Below are 16,729 nucleotides of genomic sequence, written 5' to 3' on the forward strand. Positions count from 1 at the left end.
GGTTGGTAAGATAGGAAGGTGAGGCGAGTTGGGGATTAGCAAGCAAAAGTCCCCCTTAATTGGCAACTCACTGCAGCCTGGCAAGAAACCCACCACATCATTTATGAGAAGAGTAAAAGATGGAGTGAGATACTCCAGATATTGACATCGGCTTTGTCAGATTTCATCTCTGATTCTGCCACATTATTGCCATAGCCCGTGTCACTCAGACAGATTCTGCTGATAGAAATTCAGAAGAAAGTTGTCACAGAGGGTTAGCTAAAAGCTAATTCCCACATTGTCAATTTATTTCATAAATGCTGTATAACTGGAGACCTGCAAGTTCAAAGCATGAGCATAAATATGAAACAAAATACATTTGCAACTTGCTTCAATGACTTGGTATTTAATGTACAAATAGTATATTCAACCTTGCTCTGTCAAGCTGGGTCATTAGGGAAGATATTGTGAAATGCATATGTTAGTCCCACGCAGTCAGACTTGGACAGGGCTCAATTTTTCTTTAACCTGTTGCGATCACCTTTGTAGATGTTTTCAGAGTGAGCAGTTGTCCAGGCGGGAGAAGACTGAGAAATGAATGAGCTGAGGGTTGAACGTTTGGAGTGAGCAGGAAGGTGGAATTGAGACCGAGATGAGATCAGCTGTAATCATATTAATTGGCAGAGCAGACTCGAAGGGTCAATTTGCCTCCTCCTGCTTCAGGCCTTTCTGTTCATAAAATGTGAAATAAAATTATTTAGGCTCTTCATCAGGAATAGCAAAGGCCTGGGTTGTCTTTCCCAACAAAGTTCAGTGCAATTCTCTGGAAAACATTAGAGATTTTGTTTCCATAATGTTAATAACGTCAAAGCCAGAGGATTGGGTGGAGTCTGAAATAGAATTCTGTGGTGTGTGGGAAATTGGGATTGCTAGCGACAGAGCCCTATGAGCAGAGTTGACATACGTTTACACTGATGAGTAGCAGCCAGCTCTACCCCCAGGTTTACATCTCACCACATCTGAAGTGGAGAGACTGAAATTCGACATAATATACAGTCAGAAATTCAATGGCACATTCATAAGATTAAAATTTCCCATCCACAACACACAGCTAAGCTTTGAGCACTCAGAGTAACAGCTCCTGGCAGGGATTAAGAGAGTAGTCTGACAGCACAATGCCTTAAATGGAAGGGGAAGAAATCGGAGAAGAATGCCTCTTTAAAACAGAAAGGAAGGAAGGAGGAAAGTCCCTCAGTGTCACGGATAGCATAGAAGCAATTTTAATACAATTCAGCAGTTGGAATTAGTTCCAAACACTATTAAGACACACCCATATTGGCATGTATTATTTCAGCAAGAACTGTTCCAGGGTTCTTTTACCCATTATATACCCATAGGAAAATAATGAAAGGTTGGATTGATCTGCAGGTTGGGTTTTGGCACACCAGTGACGCATTGAAGTTTTTATGTGTCATTGGTCAATATTGAGAGATAGATTTTGAATTGCATGCAATGTTCCTGTTTTCATGTCAGCACTTGCTGACTTCCTAAGCTACTTGAACTTCATCTAGATTGTTTCTGATTCACTCACTGTGCATGATCTCCTTATAGCAAAAGCACTTAGCCTTCAGAGTAATGATTTGTAGATGCCGGTGTTGGACTGGGGTGTACAAAATTAAAAATCACAGAACACCAGGTTATAATCCAACAGGTTTAATTAAAAGCACGAGCTTTCGGATCGTGGTTGATGAAGGAGCGTCGCTCCGAAAGCTAGGTGCTTCCAATTAAACCTGTTGGACTATAACCTGGTGTTGTGTGATTTTTAACCTTCAGAGTAAAACTTTGTTGAAAACTTCATCACATATTCACAGACTGGGCAGGTCATGTTATAGTAGCAGCATGCATTGCAGGTAATCTCAACTTAAATACATATCTCTTTCTTTCTCTGCTCTTTATATTTAACACAAGTAAAATACTTGCCTGCAAAGGAAAATCAATCCACAGAACCAGTATTTCACACTTTTGGCAAGTGACACTTGGCTCACACATACATTAGTAGTGTTTAGTATGTTCCAAATCAGATCTGTCTACTCAGCACTTTTGGATTCAAAATAAACATATTTTGCAAGTCCCCAATTACACCTTGCCTTGAACAACACAAAGAAAATTGACCCCAAAATTAAGAATGCATAATGAATTTAATTATTCTGATTCAGAAGTGTTATTCTGTTTAGCTTCCTTTTTTGGCTTTTAAACACAAATATAACCCTTGAATGTGCAAATGTTTACTAATGTTTAACTAACAAGTTGTAACTTGCCATTTATAATGTCAACATGACACCAAGCGTTCAAAAAGGAATCTTACCTGTTCATCAATGTCTATTTACATAATTAATTCTTGTGTATAGCACATCACATATTTAAATCTGTCTTTACCAGAAGAGTTCATCCATTTATCATTCACTCTTATAGGCAACTTAATGAGACCAATTAAGTGAAATTACCTGAAATGTTAGAATTTCAGTAGTCAGCTTTAAAATAGTTGCTTTTCTGTGAATTTCAATCTGACACACAGGAACATTTGGGAAGCTCTTCATCTTCAACGTGACTGACCAGTGGCTCCTTCTAAAGCAGTGACATGAGGCTGCTTCAAGATTCCATCATATCTGCAGGGTCTGCACTTCAAACATGTTCCAATCTGGGCAACAAATCCACTAATGATCCCCTTATCAGGGTTTGGGAAGAAGTTGGGACTGGTCCAATATACAAAGTCAACATCTATGACACCAACTTAGATACAAAGGTACCTAGGTACAAGATATTAGGTACAAAGTAGAAAAATAAGGAAATAAGTTAAAAGTTCAACATTATAGTTCTTTTTAGTATAAAGTAGAAAAATAACAAAATAAAATGAAAAGTTCAGTATTAAAACCCTTCTTTAGCCACAGGCCTGTGGACAGTCCATGCTAGGTTTTCCCTCCCGCAATGGAGTCAATCTCCGCCGCCCTCACAGTGCTCGATCTCTCCCCCTACACAGGGCTTGATCTCTAGACCCCGCAATGGGCTTGATCTCTCCCCCTCACTGGGCTCAATCTCTCTCTCCCCATACTCCGGTCAATCTCCCCCCCCATACTGGGCTCAATCTTTCCCCAACACTGGGCTCAATCTCTCCCCAACACTGGGTTCGATCTCTCCCCCCACACTGGAATCAATCTCGATCCCCGCACTTGGCTCAATGTCTCGCCTCCACTGGGCTCGATCTCTTCCCCCCTACATTGGGTTAGATCTCTTCCCCCTACACTGGGTTCGATGTCTCCCTCCCACACTCGTCTTGATCTCTCTCCCCTAGACTGGGCTCGATCTCTCACCCCCCCTCACAGTGCTCAATTTCTCCCACCCACACTGGGCTCGATCTCTAGCCCCTACACTGGGATCAATTTCTCCCCCACCACCCCCTACAGAGGTAGAAAGGGATAAGCCATAAAGGGTGCACATTGCTGCTCCTGTGCATCAGAGGTGGAGGGAGCAGATGGGTGTGGGTATAATGCCAATCAATCAGGCTTCTTTGTCCTGGATGGTGTCAAGCCTCTTTACTGTTATTGGAGCTGCACTCATTCAGGCAAGTGGAGGGTACACCCCCACACTCTTGACTTGGGTATTGCAGATGGTGGACAGGCTTTTGGGGAGAGAGGAGGTGAATTATTCACTGCAGGATTTCTGGCCTCTGACTGTTCTTGTAGCTATCATGTTTATATCATTGATGCAGTTCAGATTCTGGTCAATGGTAACCCCAGGATGTTAACAGTGGGGGATTTAGACATGGTGACACCACAGAAAGTCAAGGACAATGGTTAGATTGCATTTTGTTGGAAATGGTCATTCTCAGGCTAATGCTCTGGTAATGAGTTCAATGAAGGTCTGGAATAAAAAAGACTAGCCTGATGAGACCGTGTCACTCATCATAAAACCCATCTGGTTCACTAATGTTCTTAAGGGAAGAAAATCTGCCATCTTTACGTGGTCTGGCCGACATGTGACTCCAGACCCACAGCAATGTGTTTGATGTTTATTGAATTGAATTAAATTAGGTTTATTGTTACATATACTCATGGTACAGTAAAAGTTTACAAGTCACCACTACAGTGCCATCTTAGGTACAAAGGTGCCTGGATACCTAGGTACAGAATCTTAAGTACAAAACAGAAAAATAAGGAAAACAAAGTCAATAAGTTAAACATTATGGTCATTTTTACTATAAAGTAGAAAAACAAAGAAAAACAATTAACTGTTCAACACGACAGTCCATGAGTATTTGGCCATGCTGGATTCACACTCCTTACAAGGGCTCAACCTTGCCGACATTGGACATGACCTCCCCCAGCTGCTGCCCCCTGCTGTCTGCTCCCACTCTCACCCCCACTGCCCCCTGCTACCTGCTCCCACTCTCACCCCCACTGCCCCCTGCTGTCTGCTCCCACTCTCACCCCCACTGCCCCCTGCTGTCTGCTCTCACTCTCACCACCACTGCCCCCTGCTGTCTGCTCCCACTCTAGCCCCCACTGCCCCCTGCTATCTGCTCCCACTCTCACCCCCACTGCCCCCTGCTACCTGCTCCCACTCTAGCCCCCACTGCCCCCTGCTGTCTGCTCCCACTCTCACCCCCACTGCCCCCTGCTGTCTGCTCTCACTCTCACCACCACTGCCCCCTGCTGTCTGCTCCCACTCTAGCCCCCACTGCCCCTGTTGTCTGCTCCCACTCTAGCCCCCACTGCCCCCTGCTGTCTGCTCCCACTCTCACCCCCACTGCCCCCTGCTGTCTGCTCCCACTCTCATCCCCACTGCCCCCTGCTGTCTGCTCCCACTCTCACCACCACTGCCCCCTGCTGTCTGCTCCCACTCTAGCCCCCACTGCCCCCTGCTGTCTGCTCCCACTCTCACCACCACTGCCCCCTGCTGTCTGCTCCCACTCTCACCCCCACTGCCCCCTGCTGTCTGCTCCCACTCTCACCCCCACTGCCCCCTGCTGTCTGCTCCCACTCTCACCACCACTGCCTTCTGCTGCCTGCTCCTACCACCTTGCACACTCTTCCTGCTACTACCTCGGGCTGCCACCCTAGTCTGAAATGGCCTCGACATCCAATCCACGCAAGGGTAATTAGGGACAGACATCAAATATTGACCTTGTGAGCAATATCTACACCCCATGTAAGCAGGTTATAAAATCTTACCAGGTCTCCTTAGCGCCTTCCAAAAGCTATGACAGTTACCATCTAGAAGGACAAGGGCAGCAAAGTTTCCAGAACAAGTAATAGGAAAGGGAAGTGTGGGAAGGGTCAGGAATCTAACTTCAGGCAGAGTGGATAATGGGACAACCATGAGAAGGGGGCAGTCAATGCAGAACTGAGGGAGTCATACTTAAATGTACGCAGTATACAAATCAAGATAAATGAGCTGGTAGTGCAGATTGAAATAGGCTGGCATGATGTTATATGTATCACCCAGTCATGGCCGAAGGGACTTAGGGCTGGGATCTAAATATCCAAGGATACATGTCCTATCGACAGGACAGACAGATGCGCAGGGGTGGCAGGGATGCCTTGTTAGTAAGAAATGAAATTAAATCAATAGCAAGAGTCAGAAGGTGTAGAATCTGTTGGAATGGAGTTGAGGAACTGCAAAAGAGAAAAAAACCCTGATGGGTTACGTACAGGCCTCCTAGCATTAGTCTCTCCAATCCAGAAAGTGAACACTTGAAATAGTGGAGTCCTATTCAAATCAACCTCTTTAACTAAACTTTTAGTCATTTGATAAAGCCTCCTTCTTTACCTCAAAGGTTTTTTTTCATTGATAGCAACCTGTGAAGTGCTTAGGGATATTTTACTCTGGTATTAGTGCTATACAAATGCAAGTTGTTCTCATCAGATTTTGTAAACTTATTTATGGCAATCTTGGCCTGAATCTTTTTTTTTGGCTAAGTGTTACTTGTTGATTTTTTTGGAGGGATTCTCGTCATGAGGCCCAGTGGGATTTCTCACAGTATCTGACCAAAATGGTCTCATTACCTATCTCCTCTGTCTATATGGTGCCCCCCTTTCTTCTGATCCTACCCCTATCTCACCATGCGGCTGGCACAGTGGCTCAGTGGTAAGCACTGCTGTCCTGAATCACAGGGACCCCGCGTTTGATTCCACCCTCAGGTGACTGTCCTTGTGGAGTTTGCACATTCTCCCCATGTCTGCCTGGGTTTTCTCTGGGTGCTTTGGTTTCCTCCCACAGTCTAAAAATGTGCAGGTTAGGTGGATTGACCATGCCAATTTGCCCCTAGTCTCCAGGGATGTGTTCTGCGGCTGGGTTAGTCATGGGAAATGCAGGGTTACAGAGATGGGGTGGGCCTGGGTGGGATGTGCTTTGGAAGGTCGGTGTGGATTCAGTGGGCCGAATGGCCTCATTCCAGACTTTAGGGATTCTATGGCAAATACATTAGAGCACATGCCACCTGCAAGTTCCCCTCCAAGTCATTCATCATCATGACTTTGAAATATATTGCAGCTCCTTTAATATCACTCAGTCAAAATCCTGGATCTCATTCCCTAATGGCATTGTGGGTGCCATGAACCACATGGACTGCTGCAGTACAAGAAGGAAGCTCACCGCCCAACTTCACAAGGGCAACGAAGGATGGGTAATTAATGCTGGCCCGGCCAGCAACGCTCACATGGATGAATTTTTTTTAAAAGACACAAGGAAAGGAAGTTGCAACACAGGTTTGCATGCATGCTTAAGAACAGAAGCACAATGACAGAGCTGGAGGATCACATCGATACTGGGCAGAGATGGCTTGCAAAACAGCAGAGTTTTACTACGTGAGTGAAAAAGGCAAGGCTGAAAATTAGCAACTATCTTCCGCTAGAAGTAGATGAGACATCTTTGCCTCTTCCTGAGATCCCCAGCATTACTGTTGCTGCATTCAGCCAAATCAATTGATTAATGTTTTTTATTAGGAAACAGCTAAGCACAGCGTATATCACAAAGGCTATGGGTGTTGGACAACGTTCTGGAGACTACTCTTCCAGAAGAAGCTACACCTCTAGCCAGGTTTTGTTTTCAGTACAGCTGCAGCACTGGTATCCACCCAACAATGTGGAAATTGCCCAAATACCTTCTGTCCACAGAAAGCAGTAAGGGCCCAATCTGTCCAGCATGCACACACCCATCAGTTGAGTGATGGAAAGTGCTGTTGACTGCACTCTCAAGCAATTACTCAGCTGATGATCAATGCCTGATTTGGGTTCCACCAGGACCAATCAGCTTCATACCTCATTGAAACTTTGGTCCAAGGATGAAAAGTGCTGAACACCAGAGTTAAGTTGAGATACTATCCTCGAATCAAGGTAGCACAATATCATCAAAGAGCCCTGGTCAAACTGAAGCCGGCGAGAACTGGGGAAAATATTCCTCTAACTGGCATCACATTAGGACAAAAGAAGAGGATTGCAGTTGTTGGAGTTCTGTCATTTCAATCTCAGGACATTGCTTCATACTGACCAGAAATGGAGATGTTTGCTGAGATTTGCATAGAAGTCATCAATGTCTATATGCAGCAAGACCTCCGACCATTCAGGTTTGAACTGATAAAATGACAAGTAATGTTTGTACCACTCAAGTGCTAGTCAATGGTCCTCTCCAACAAAAAAAGAGTCTAACCATGTCCATTTGATATTCAACAGAATTGCCATCATCAAATGCCCCACAATCAATTGCTGCAAAGGTCACCAACAGATCTGAAACTGAACTGCACCATCTGTATGAATACTGTGGTACAAAAGCAGCTCAGAAACTGGGAATTTTGCAGTCAAGACGGAAGTGTAGTGGACAGCCAAGAAGGTTACCTCAAATTACATGGGATCTTGATCAGATGGGCCAATTACCTGAGAAATGGCAGATGTTGTTTAATTCAGATAAATGTGAGGTGCTGCATTTTGGGAAAGCAGGACTTATACACTTAATGGTAAGGTCCTAGGGAATGTTGCTGAACAAAGAGACCTTGGAGTGCAGGTTCATAGCTCCTTGAAAGTGGAGTTGCAGGTAGATAGGCTAGTGAAGAAGGCGTTTGGTATGCTTTCCTTTATTAGTCAGAGTATTGAGTACAGGAGCTTGGAAGTCATGTTACAGCTGTACAGGTTAGGCCACTGTTGGAAAATTGCATGCAATTATAGTCTCCTTTCTATCAGAAAGATGTTGTAAAACTTGAAAGGGTTCAGAAAAGATTTACAAGGATGTTGCCAAGGTTGGAGAATTTGAGCTATAGGGAGAGGTTAAGTAGGCTAAGGCTGCTTTCCCTGGAGCATCAGAGGCTGAGGGATGACCTCATAGAGGTTTATAAAATCATGAGGGGCATGGATAGGATAAATAGACAAAGTCTTTTCCCTGGGGTCAGGGAGTACAGAATTAGAGGGCATAGGTTAAGGGTGAGAGGGGAAAGATATAAAAGAGACTTAAGGGGCAACTTTTTCATGCAGAGGGTGGTACGTGTATGGAATGAGCTGCCAGAGGAAGTGGTGGAGGCTCGTACAATTGCAACATTTAAAAGGCATCTGGATGGGTATCTGAATAGTAAGGGTTTGGAGGGATATGGGCCAGGTACTGGCAGATGGAACTAGATTGGGTTAGAATATCTTGTTGGCACGGACGAGTTGGACCGAAGGGTCTGTTTCCATCCTATACATCTGTATGACTCTATAAGAGGCTCCCCAAAGCCTGCCCACCATTCAGTAGGGATTCTTATGGAATACTTTCCACTTTCTTGGATGATTGCATGTCTAACAATATTCAAGAAGCTTGACAACATCCAATACAAAGAAGTCATCTTGATTAGCATCCCATCCATCACCATCCACATTCACTTCTTCCACTATCTGTGCAATCGTAATATTTACAAACGCATTGCAGCAACTTGTCAATCCTCAGCCAGTAGCACTTTTCAAACCTGTGACCTCTATCACTGACAAGCAACATTCTCTCTGAGCTCCCCTCTCTGAGGGGCCACAACCAGTGATTGGCATGCTGATGTGGTTCACGACATTGACTTCCAGTTCTGGAAGTTAGAACCACGCATGGAACTCCCCAAAGAATTTTTTAAATGTTGGCACAAATGCAGGTCAGAAGGATGAACACAACAGATGTCTGGGAGCACCACCATCTGCAAATTCCCCTCCAATCCACACAACTTTGAACTATCTTATGGTTCCTTCACACTTTCTTGGCTAAATTCCTGGAATCCCAACAGGACTATTGGAGTACTTCCATCACAAGGAATGGAATGGTTCAAGAAAGCAGCTCAGCACTACCCTCTCAAGGACAATTAGGGATGGATAATGAATGTAAGACTTGTCATTGATGTCTACATCTCTGGATGAATAAAGAATGTCTTGTCCATCTGTTATTCTCCTATTTTCTGACAAGCTGCTATTAATTCTTCCTTCATACCGCTTTCCACCATGTGGCTATTCTTAGTAGGCCTATACATCACTCCCAATCTGATTTATTACCTCTGTTGTTTCTCACCTCTACGCGGATAATCCAAGATGGAGGATGGGAAAAAATTCTGGCAGTAAGAGCTGCTCCTTTTTTTGAGATATTTTAGATGTTGGAGGAGATTTCCTCAAATTCCAGGAGCAGCAATTCTGTTTTATATGCTGTTGCACTGATTTGGAACTTTGGAAAAAAAACGTCAAAACAACAGCAGTTTAAAAGGAAGGAGAGCAGACAAAGGAAGCAGATGGTGAGGACAGTGCAGGAGAGAGAGAGAGCGAGAGAGAGAGAGAGAGAGAGAGAACCTGCACAGTTACCGCCTTTGCTGTTTGAATTCGTGTATCGCTGGAGATCGGAGTGCATCTGGGAAAATTAACAAACAGTGAAATTCACAACTAATCTTGGAGGAACCGTTGGGCGAAGTTCACAGCACAGAATCAGATAAGTTAATTGTTGTTTAAGTCTGTCCAAGAGAAAGGCTGCAGTAGTGAATATCGTGTATTCTTTCTTGATTATATGTTTTTGGAGATAAGTCTCTTGATTAAACTTAAAATATAAGCCATAGCTATTAATTTAACCTGGGGCAGTGTTTGTAGAGGAATAAGACAGTGTTATTTTCTGGGTCTGTAGATTGTGAAGGAGCAAAAATGGCCTTTGCAGTGATATGTACTTCCTGTCAGATGTGGGAGTTTAAAGACAGTTTAAGGGTTACTGCGGATTATATCTGCCATAAATGCTGTTGGATGCGAATCTTATCAGATCGAGTGGATCGGTTGGAGAGACAGATAGAAGCAACAGTATGTGATGGATGGCAGTTATAGGAAGGGGGGAAAGTCTCAGATACAGTCACATAGATGGGGTTAACTCCAGGAAGGGTGAGAGAGGTCGGCACCTAGGGCAGGAGACTTTTGTGGATATACCCATTTCAAGCAGGTATGCTGTTTTGAAAAATGTAGGGGGTGATGGATTCTCAGGGAAACGTAGCATGAACAGCCAGGTTTCTGGTACTGAGACTGGCTCTAATGCAACGAGGGGTACATCGGCTTCCAAGAGATCAATTGTGTTAGGGGATTCTGTAATCAGAGGTACAGACAGACGTTTCTGTGACCAGCAGAGAAAAAGCAGAATGGTGTGTTGTTTCCCTGGTGCCAGGATCAAGGATGTCTCAGAGAGGCTGCAGAATGTTCACATGGGGGAGAGGGGCCAGCAGGAGGTCATTGTCCACATTGGAACCAACGACATTGGAAGGGAAAAGGTTGAGACTCTGAAGGGAGATTACAGAGAGTTCGGCAGAAATTTAAAAAGGAGGTCCTCAAGAGTCGTAATATCTGGATTACTCCCAGTGCTACAAGCTACTGAGGGCAGGAATAGAAGGATAGAGCAGATGAATGCATGGCTGAGGAGCTGGTGAATGGGAGCAGGATTCACAGTTTTGGATCATTGGAATCTCTTTTGGGGTAGAAATGACCTGTACAAGAAAGACGGATTGCACCTAAATTGGAAGGGGACTAATATACTGGCAGGGAAATTTGCTAGAACTGCTTGGGAGGATTTAAACCAGTAAGGTGGGGGTGGGGGTGGAATGGGACACAGGTAGATAGTGAGGAAAAAGATCGATCTGAGATGGGTACAGATGAGAACAGAAGTGAGTCAAACAGTCAGGGCAGGCAGGGACAAGGTAGGACTAATAAATTAAACTGCTTTTATTTCAATGCAAGGGGACTTATAGGGAAGGCAGATGAACTCAGGGCAGGGTTAGGAACATGGGACTGGGATATCATAGCAATTACGGAAACATGGCTCAGGGATGGGCAGGACTGGCAGCTTAATGTTCCAGGATACAAATGCTACAGGAAGGATAGAAAGGGAGGCAAGAGAGGAGGGGGTGTGGCATTTTTGATAAGGGATAGCATTACATCTGTGCTGAGGGAGGATATTCCCAGAAATACATCGAGGGAAGTTATTTGGGGGGAACTGAGAAATAAGAAAGGGATGATCACCTTATTGGGATTGTATTATAGACCCCCCCAATAGTCAGAGATCTCAGCTATCTGTAAGAATAATAGGGTAGCTATGGTAGGGGATTTTAACTTTCCAACCATCGACTGGGACTGCGATATTGTTAAAGGTTTAGATGGAGAGGAATTTCTTAAGTGTGTACAAGACAATTTTCTGATTCAGTATGTGGATGTACCTACTAGAGAAGGTGCAAAACTTGACCTACTCTTGGGAAATAAGGCAGGGCAGGTGACTGAGGTGTCAGTGGGGGAAGCACTTTGGGGCCAGCGACCATAATTCTATTAGATTTAAAATAGTGATGGAAAAAGGATAGATCAGACCTAAAAGTTGAAGTTCTAAATTGGAGAAAGGCCAATTTTGACGGTATTAGGCAAGAACTTTCGAAAGCTGATTTGGGGCAGATGTTCATAGGTAAAGGGACGGTTGGAAAATGGGAAGCCTTCAGAAATGAGATAACAAGAATCCAGAGAAAGTATATTCCTGTCAGGATGAAAGGGAAGGCTGGTAGGTATAGGGAATGCTGGATGACTAAAGAAATTGAGGGTTTGGTTAAGAAAAAGAAGGAAGCATATGTCAGGTATAGACAGGATAGATCGAGTGAATCCTTAGAAGAGTATAAAGAAAGTAGGAGTATACTTAAGAGGGAAATCAGGAGGGCAAAACGGGGACATGAGATAGCTTTGGCAAATAGAATTAAGGATAATCCAAAGGGTTTTTACAAATATATTAAGGACAAAAGGGTAACTAGAGAGAGAATAGGGCCCTTCAAGGATCAGAGCTGAAAATGTGTTGCTGGAAAAGAGCAGCAGGTCAGGCAGCATCCAGGGAACAGGAGAATCGACGTTTCGGGCATAAGCCCTTCCTTCAAAGATCAGCAAGACGGCCTTTGTGTGGAGCCAAAAGAAATGGGGGAGATACTAAATGAATATTTTGCATCAGTATTTACTGTGGAAAAGGATATGGAAGATATAGACTATAGGGAAATAGATGGTGACATCTTGCAAAATGTCCAGATTACAGAGGAGGAAGTGCTGGATGTCTTGAAACAGTTAAAAGTGGATAAATCCCCAGGACCTGGTCAGGTGTACTTGAGAACTCTGTGGGAAGCTAGGGAAGTGATTGCTGGGCCTCTTGCTGAGATATTTGTATCATCGATAGTCATAGGTGAGTTGCCGGAAGACTGGGGGTTGGCAAATGTGGTGTCACTGTTTAAGAAGGGTGGTAAAGACAAGCCAGGGAACTACAGACCGGTGAGCCTGACCTCAGTGGTGGGCAAGTTGTTGGAGGGAATCCTGAGGGACAGGATGTACATGTATTTGGAAAGGCAAAGACTGATTTGGGATAGTCAACACGGCTTTGTGCATGGGAAATCATGTCTCACAAACTTGATTGAGTTTTTGAAGAAGTAACAAAGAAGATTGATGAGGGCAGAGCAGTAGATGTGATCTATATGGACTTCAGTAAGGCATTCAGTAAGGTTCCCCATGGGAGACTGATTAGCAAGGTTAGATCTCATGGAACACAAGGAGAACTAGCCATTTGGATACAGAACTGGCTCAAAGATAGAAGACAGAGGGTGGTGGTGGAGGGTTGTTTTTCAGACTGGAGGCCTGTGACCAGTGGAGTGCCACAAGGATCGGTGCTGGGTCCTCTACTTTTTGTCACTTACATAAATGATTTGGATGAGAGGATAAGAGATACAGTTAGTAAGTTTGTAGATGACACCAAAATTGGCGGTGTAGTGGACAGCAAAGAGGGTTACCTCAGATTACAACAGGATCTGGACCAGATAGGCCAATGGGCTGAGAAGTGGCAGATGAAGTTTAATTCAGATAAATGCAAGGTGCTGCATTTTGGGAAAGCAAATCTTAGCAGGACTTATACACTTAATGGTAATGTCCTAGGGAGTATTACTGAACAAAGAGACCTTGGAGTGCAGGTTCATAGCTCCTTGAAAGTGGTCGCAGGTAGATAGGATGGTGAAGAAGGCGTTTGGTATGCTTTCCTTTATTGGTCAGAGTGTTAAGTACAGGAGTTGGGAGGTCATGTTACAGCTGTACAGGACATTGGTTAGGCCACTGTTGGAATATTGCATGCAATTCTGGTCTCCTTCCTATTGGAAAGATGTTGTGAAACTTGAAAGGGTTCGGAAAAGATTTACAAGGATGTTGCCAGGGTTGGAGGATCTGAGGTACAGGGAGAGGCTGAACAGGCTCGGGCTGTTTTCCCCGGAGCTTCGGAGGAATTCCTTATCGAGGTCTACAAAATTATGAGGGGCTTGGATAGGATAAATCGACAAAGTCTTTTCCCTGAGGTGGGGGAATCCAGAACTAGAGGGCATAGGTTTAGGGTGAGAGGGGAAAGATATAAAAGGGACCTAAGGGGCAACATTTTCACGCAGAGGGTGGTACATAAATGGAAAGAGCTGCCAGTGGAAGTGGTTGAGGCTGGTACAATTGCAACATTTAAGAGGCATTTGGATGGGTATTTGAATAGGAAGGGTTTGGAGGGATATGGGCCGGGTGCTGGCAGGTGGGACTAGATTGGGTTGGGATATTTGGTCGGCATGGATGGGTAGGACTGAAGGGTCTGTTTCCATGCTGTATGTCTCTATGACTCTAAACAATATCTACATCCTACATTCCTGAACTTGGATCTATATTGATTAGATTACTTACAGTGTGGAAACAGGCCCTTCAGCCCAATAAGTCCACACCAACCCTCCGAAGAGCAACCCACCCAGACACATTCCCCTACATTTACCCCTTCATCTCACACCACGGGCAATTTAACATGGCCAATTCACCTAACAAGCACATTTTTTGACTGTGGGAGGAAACCGGAGCACCCGGAGGAAACCCATGCAGACCCAGGGTGTACGTGCAAACTCCACACAGACAGTTGCCTGAGGCGAGATTTGAACCCAGGTCTCTGGCGCTGTGAGGCAGCAGTGCTTACCACTGTGCCACTGTGCCACCGTGCCGCCCACTATGATCTAATATCATCATCAAAAAGCAGAGCCAACCCTCCACCTTTCCTTAACTTCCTGTCCTTCAAGAATTCAGGATCCAGTTTGTGTCATCTTGTAGCCAAGGCCCATTGAAGAGCAACTCGACAGCACTTATTTAATTCTATTTGCACAATCGGTTTTCTCTATTTTGTTTCAAATGTTACGTGTATTCAGATACAGAGTCTTTAGTTTGGTCCTTTTATTATTTTTGTAATATCTAGTGTCCTCCATTGAGATCTCTTTCTTCTTCCTGTGGCTTCTAAGGCTGGACAGGTGGCAGTGTTTGGGGGTTTGAAAGCAGAATATTAATAGAGAAAAGGTGTGTGACAGCAGGGTGTTCGAGTGGGAATCCATAGTTACAATGTCATGGTCATTATGCTGGAAAACAGGAAGAACATGCATTACAAGCTGAGAAGATTCATAGGGCAGGAAGATGCCACACTCCTCAATAGTTTCAGCAATTTTGGACATTACCAAACCTGTCACAGGCAGCCAACAAAGTGGAGAATTGTCTGATTTTGTAGGATTCAACAGGATGTATTTGTTCCTCACTGTGTTTGTGTCTCTTTTTGTTCTGTTCATCTTATCCTTCTCAAGAGCACATAATATCATGGATTCTGTGCAATATGCTTAGGTGTGAAGAAGTGATGAGCCGTGAGCATGATACCAGCAGCATTGTTAGGTGTGTGAGGGTGGAATATCTGCAGTGGGACTAGATTGAGTTGGGATATCTGGTCGGCATGGATGGGTTGGACCGAAGGGTCTGTTTCCATGCTGTACATCTCTATGACTCTATGGCTGAGTGATGTGGGGACTGCAGATGATTGAATAATGTAAGAATTAGAATTTGGTTTATTCTCACATGTACTCAAGTACAGATGTACAAGAGTACAGTGAAAAGTTTACAATGTCGCTCCTCATGGCACCATCTTAGGTACAAATCTTAGATACAAAATAGAGAAATAAAGAAAAAAAGCTCCATTACCTTACAGCGATTCATAGTATAAGTTAGAAGATAAGAAATATATTTAAAAGGATAAACATTACAGTTGAAAAACAGATTAGGGATAAATATTACATTGCAGTAGAATAGTGCAAGGAGCTTCCACAAGTGATCTGACCAGGCTCGCAAGCTGCTGACCACCCGCAACAGTTCCTAGTACAATAACAATCCCCCCTCCACTCCATGCCTCCAGCCTGCTCTGATCCAGTCCTCAGCCACTCCATTTTACTCTGGGCCTCCAGCCCAGTTAATGGTGTGTGCATCATGCGAAAGAGCATTTACTGACCTTGATCACCCACATAAGATCATCAGATTGCCTGTAGCCCTCTGTCCGGTCTAGATTCCAGGAGGTGCCCCGTGTAGGCCAATACCCTAAGGGTGAAGGCCCTTAAGAATTTCCGAGTCTCCGAGTCTCCCACAGGCCTATTGAGTCACTCCTTCTGCAAGCATGCACCATTAACGCCTCCTGCACAGGGTCCATCCAATGAGATCGGCTTTCTGCCCTGTTGTTGTTTGCAAAAATATATCTTGTAATCTTTTTGTGCAACTTCCTTTGGAAAAGCAGCTTGCCTTTAAAGAAAAAGTAGGCTGATGATGCCACAAAGTCTGCAGCAACAGTGCATGGTCCTAGATCTATGAGAAGCGCTTGCAGGTAGTGGTAGGAAGAATGAGAATGTTGGAATCACAGGAACGTGTGTTAAAACAATTCGTATGTGACTGATAGATGGGTCTTGTGTCTTACCCATTCAATATGATTGTGCATGGGGATCATAAATGAAGTCTATGTCGAAGATGTTTTATGCACTGTATTTTTACTGAATTTTCTTGTCTTGATTAGTTTTTTTTAGATTGTAAGCAATGTGATGGAAGGTGTATGATTTATGTGTTCTAATACCATGCATTTTGGAATTTTGATTTTTGAACTAGTAGCAAATGGGCTGCCTGAAAGAATTTGATGTTTAACTCATACTCCCGTGGCCACTGTGATTGCTTTTAAAACATTATTAGAGATAATTTCTGGATAGAAGAGGGGTTTGTTTATGTTGGGAGAGTTTACAAGTGAACAGTGAAATGCATTAGGCTTTCAGATGGTAAATTCTGGAATAGTTTTTTTGGGCTCTGGGGAAACACTCACAGCTTGGGACAAAGCATATTAGATTCAGTTTGGGGCAGTTAGCTGGAGTCTG

Source organism: Chiloscyllium plagiosum, unplaced genomic scaffold (genome assembly GCF_037043375.1).
Source record: "Chiloscyllium plagiosum isolate Xiang-an unplaced genomic scaffold, Cpla_swu_hap1 HiC_scaffold_3, whole genome shotgun sequence".
Lineage (NCBI taxonomy): Eukaryota > Metazoa > Chordata > Chondrichthyes > Orectolobiformes > Hemiscylliidae > Chiloscyllium > Chiloscyllium plagiosum.